Below are 6,200 nucleotides of genomic sequence, written 5' to 3'. Positions count from 1 at the left end.
TTAAATTCCCCTTTTTTCTCTTTCAATCGACACTCTTAAGACCTTATCACTACCGAAAATTGACCCTTCAACCCCAACTCTGACCACCACAACAACCTCCTCTGGCCATCATCCACCGTAACCTAACCACGAAACTCATTCCTCAACCACTTTGAAACTCGTCGATCGAACCCAAAACCGAGCCTATATGCAAAACATAATATGGTTCGAAGGGACCTCGACTCTACTCTTTTCGATGACCCAAGATACCTCGACTCCGATGATAGACACCCACATTTAAGGTAAACAACCCTTATTTTTCTTAATACTCTATTTTGGTTTCAGAAAAAAAAAATGTCAGAAAAGGGTTATTCGAGGTTCGAAAGAAAGTAAAAAAATTAGAAACTTCTGATGTTTGTACTACTTAATTTTCAGAATATGAAAGAAAAACTCTAATATGGATCGTTTTTTTTTTGAAGAATCGAGAAGGTCACATGGGTTCTGTTTGTAAATTCTCTCTCAGTTTCCTCTACCTCAGATGACCCAGACGAACAATCTTTATTCCAGACGACAAGACTCGACTCTCCTACCCCAATGGAGACACAGTGCAACTAGGTAAAACAGAGCTAATTTCTCTCATTTCTCGTTCTTTACTGCTTGATTCAAAAAGTGTTATTTATTAATACTAACATCGATCCCTTTTCTTTGACAACGGAACCCGACGGTAATGAAACAAAGTCAATGAGACTCCTTACTTTCACATAATCAATTGAATTCCTAATCCCTCTCTATTTTCAGTTTTGAATAATAATAGCATATACAAAAAAATAGATTGGAAATCAAAAATAAATGGAAGAAAATACCTCGAAAAAGTTTGTATTTTAATTGTTTTCTCTGTTTTTTTTAATTCTGAAATTACACTTCGTTTTTCTTTTGTATTCCTTTACACTATGAAGTTGTTGATATCTAACAGGGTCCTCGGCTCCTAGTTCTTTCTTTTCTGAAATGTTTTCCTTCGTTTCTGGTTGTCTTGTTCTCTTTCTCTCTTGTCTGTCGGTTCTTCTCGTCGATCGTGCCCTTTTTTCTTTCTGGTGGTTTGCTGATATATCTCCCATCCTTTCCCCGCTTGTTAACCCCCCATATCTAGTTATTTAACTGCTAAAAACTGACCTCAATTTTTCTTCTTTTTTTGCATACAGCTGCTGATGACCATTGGGCTTGAGATAGGCCTTCAACTGGTTTGGGTCAGGGGATAATAGATCTTGTAACATAGCTTGGGATTTGGACCCAAATTGGGTATATTTGTAATAGACTACAAAATAACAAATTAAATTAATATTCAATAATTATAAAAATAAAAATAAAAATAACAAAATAAAATAAAATAAATAAAACGATATCTACAGATGCCCCTCTTTGTCTACTATTGTACCACAAAAGTAGGACAAAGACTAAAGACACCAGTTTTCGTCCCAAGGCAACCAATTTTTCCATGTGAAATCCGTTCCATTGCAACTTCAGGGTAAGTCAGATTTGATTTGTTTTGCTATTCATTCAGAAGAGATCAGACCTGATCTTAATTTGCTTCACTACTCTCCCGTGAAGGCTTGGGATTGATTTGCTTCATTAATCTTCTGTGAAGACTTAAGATGATTCGCTTCACCGCTCTTCCGTGAAGGCTTAAGATGGTTTGCTTCACTACTCTTCCGTGAAGGCTTAAGATGACCCAAATGAATTAATCATCATGCTCGGAAGGCTTATTGATGATTTACTTCACTACTCTTCCGTGAAGGCTTAATATAGTTTGCTTAACTACTCTTCCGTGAAGGCTTAAGATGGCCCGGAGGACTTATCATCTTACTCGAAAGCCCTACAGATGATCTGAATGATTTAATCATCATGCTTGGAAGGCTTATTGATGGCTTGCTTCACTACTCTTTCGTGAAGGCTTAAGGTTGATTTATTTCACTAATCTTACGTGAAGGCTTAAAATTAATTTGCTTCACTACTCTTCCGTGAAGGTTTAAGATGGTTTCATTCACTACTCTTCCATGAAGGCTTAAGATGGCCCGGAGGACTTATCATCTTACTCAGAAGCCCGACAGATGACTTGAATGATTTAATCACCATACTCGGAAGGCTTACTAATGGCTTGCTTCACTACTCTTTCATAAAGCCTTAAGGTTGATTTGCTTTAATACTCTTACGTGAAGGCTTAAAATTAATTTACTTCACTACACTTCCGTGAATACTTAAGATGATTTGCTTCACTACTCTTCCGTGAAGGCTTAAGATGGCCCAGAAGACTTAATCATCATGCTCGGAAGGCTTACTGATGGCTTGAATGATTTAATCATCATAGTCGGAAGGCTTAGTGATGGCTTGCTTCACTACTCTTTCGTGAAGGCTTAAGGTTGATTTGCTTTACTACTCTTCCATAAAGGCTTAAGATTGACTTGTCCCAATCTCATATGTACAAGTCCTTTTAATCGTTCGATCTGATTCTTCATACATGAGAATCTTTACTTTTTCTCCTACGTTTGATGACCCTCATTTCAAAATAATGCTTATTCTATGGATTTGACCTCTCATTCTTCAGGGTATGTCTCTCTAAACATGATTCTTTATATTTGAGGTTTAAAATATTCTTTTCAACTTGTCGGGCTTTTGACATCGTGAATCTTCTCTTTTCACTTGAAGAGCTGTTAAAACCATGTGTTTAAATGCAAGTGCAATTAAATGTAATATATTTTTAAGCAAATGATGTTCTTATGAATGCACAAATGTTGATTTAATCTACATTTGACTCCAAAGTGACGAACTCGATCTTCTTCCACTTGATCATTCCTTCCAGGGATTACTCAGATATCATTGTAACAACTCATAATTTTCCAATTGCATTTTTGAAGAGCCATATGATATTCTTCTATCTTCTTGTCATCTTTGTTTTATGTATTCATTTCAGAGGAAGTGTTTTCTCTCTCGAATTCTTGATATGGTCGGAAATATGAAATAGTTGCCCCATTTTAGTCTTTGACTCAATTGCACTGTCAGAGTTATTTTTCTGGGACTTTGTGTTGATTGATAATCTATTGGATTCCTCTACAAGTTAAGCTCTACTCAATATTCAAGTTTTCCCCTGACATTCCAAGTTGTAAGACTCATTCTCAATGTCTTCTTGGTCAGAATCTTGTCATCTCAACATGATTTGGGTTTCTGGCCACGCCCCAATGTATAACTCATAGCTCTCTTCGTGCCCAAAATATCTTAATCTTGAATAGTCCGAATCTGTTGTCACTAAACAATAGTATTGTCAAATAGCTTGAGGGCTTATCTTCATGTTTCCATAAACACTTAAGAAGTGATCAATTTTCTAATAGAATGTCTTGCATTTTAATATGAGCTGAGATATGTGTGCCCCTCTTCTAATAATAAGACCACCTTCTTTTTGACGGGTCGCTGCAACGTCACAAGGAAATGTTACAAACTTCATTTCTCAGTCCTTTTGATATCTCGGACTATTTGCTTTCAATATTTTGAAATGCTTCATTATTCTGGAACATTTATTTTTTCTACAACAGAGGCCTAATAAGCCTCACCAACTTCAAGGACTTTTCACATTTGAGACTGTCCTGTTTGAAAATGTTTTCCCCTTTCTCTTATTTTAGGGATCAAAGAATGAAAGAATTTTATAAAACATTTCCCCTTAATTCAGGCTCACAATCGAATCAAATCATAAACACGAGTTCACATAATATCAAAAGAATCAATACTTTCTTTAATGTTTTCAGAGTTATAGCTCCTTGACAAGTGTCAAAATTGATGGGTTGGCTTCAGGCTGGCTTCCTATTTTCTAAGGTTTCGACCAACAAACTTTCATTTCTTTCTCGATCCTTGTGAACATCACAACATGCCCCTCATTCTGGCTTGGTATTTTAATCGATACGGACAAAATGACGCAACTAGCATAATCCATTACTAGACTTTTTAGAACACTTCTATTTCAGTTCTCTGAAATCTTCCATTTGTTCAAGCTTTACAGACTCCTCCAACAAAGGTAGTACAGAAATATCTATCTAAAAATGAAATTCCTGAATGCTCGTATGAAGTTGACTATAACAGGTTTTCCTTAACTCCCTTAGTCCATATTTACCGAAACTCCTTATTTAGATAAAATTTGCCATGTTTGGCTAGTTGAATTCAGCTTTATTGTAATTTGCCTTTATCAGGCTAGCTGAATCTTATCCATAAAGCCGGGGCATTTAACCAATTGCCCTAGAGGGACAGTTCAAGCTTTATTGTATATATATATATAATATAATCACCTTTATCAGGCTAGCTGAATCTTATCCATAAAGTCAGAGAGTTTAACTAATTGCTCTAGAGGGATAGCTCAAGCTTTATTGTATACATAAAATATTATAATCTGGGTATATGGATCCAATTTCTTAAGTTTATCAAGAAGAACCTGTTATAGCCTAGGTGTTGTTGAAAGTCAGGAAAATCTCATCTTTAGAGTTCAATTTCCAAGCAACTGACCTAAAATAGATTCATCTACTCAACTATTTCATCTGTAAAGATCATGATCATAATTGAACGTCCTCAACTAAGTGAAATCTAAGTTTTGTAGCATCATACACAAAAGATGCCCCATGTTGTCCGCTCCTATGCATACCTGAATACCAAGCCTCTTGTTCATTCCCTTATAAGAGGAGAAGGATATATCGGTCCCTGCAAAAAATTATGGTGTTTGATTTTATATTCTGGGGTAAGATCAAGGGTCTTTGTTTTATCAGTTTTCAATCTTGTCACTTTGTCAAAGAACTATATCTCCGATCATTTACAAAGTTTTTTAATTCAGTTGATATTCAAAGAATTTCAAGTCGCAAATTTAATTCAATGCTTACATTCTTTAAAGTAGCATGAGTTTATTTAAACGTCTTTACAAAAATAAAGATAAGAAAGTTAAAAAAAACAAGTTCAAACAAGATACTGCAAATGGAATAAAGCCTAACAAATAATTTATTCTTAAATAGGATGCCTCATTATTCCTCTAATGCAGCGACACCCGACTCCAAATGGATGCTACATACTTTGCTTTGATGCCCCACTCGTTTTCATCATCAACTGTTCCACCAATTCTTTTGTCAACGTCCCATTTTCCATAAGCTTCTCTATCTCTTTTAACAACAGCCTATAATTCCCCGTAGAATGCCTAGATGACCCCAAGTAAAATCACAAACACTATCTTGATCATAGCTGTGGGCAAAAGGGTTTGGTTGCACTTTCACTAGCCTAGATTTGAGGTATTGACCTTTAATCAAATGGGGATATATATCTGAGGTAGAATTTTGGAACACTTTCAAAGTATTTTTTATCATGGGACTTTCTTTGGTCTACTCAAACGACCAACTGCTTCTTTTCTTTTACGGTAGGGGCTTTGGGCATAACATTCATTCACCTCATTAGCTTTCGCTTTTCCCATCATGATCTCTTTCACATTTTCTGAAGTCGTACCGAATCCTGGAGTTGACTTGGATCACCACACTCCTTAACAGGTTCTTGATCATCTGCTGTCATCACATTGGCTGCAAAAGCAACATTTTGATTTTCGTTCGAAATCTTCATATTCTCTTGGATAATAGGGTTCTCTAATTATTTCTCCCCATTTATCACTGTAACCATCATGCTCATCAAATTGGATATTTGTTCTCTTAATTTATCTTGAAACTTTCTTGCTTCATCAATCATTTCTTGTTGGGTCTTTACAAGTTCTTGGATTCTTTCAATCTTACTAACACTTGCTAATATTTCATTAATCGCCTTCGATCGTTCTATAGACACGCTCTGAGTAACTTCAATTTACTTTCAGAGCTTCTCTCACACTGTCTTTTTGTTAATGCTGACATTAATGAATATGAAATATATGACTATGAATGAATAAGAATGTGATGCAAAAATTAAGATGCATTGCAAAAAAGTAAAAAAAATGCGTATGCAAAATGCAGGGTGTTGATCGTGGAACGAATTCTTAGAACAACATTTTATATTAGAAACGAATTTCAATAACTAGGTTGAAACATATCACAGATAAATATGCACTATCTCTCCTATTTTTTGTACATGTGCTAGCAACTCCATAACCTTCTAGTTTTCTTCAGCCTCGGGATCCAGTTCTTCACTCACAACAGCAACTTCCTCAGATAGATTGACCAAATATT

Source organism: Hibiscus syriacus, unplaced genomic scaffold (genome assembly GCF_006381635.1).
Source record: "Hibiscus syriacus cultivar Baekdansim isolate YM2019G1 unplaced genomic scaffold, ASM638163v2 tig00111989_pilon, whole genome shotgun sequence".
NCBI classification, from domain to species: Eukaryota; Viridiplantae; Streptophyta; class Magnoliopsida; order Malvales; family Malvaceae; genus Hibiscus; species Hibiscus syriacus.
This window is presented reverse-complemented; position numbering follows the sequence as displayed.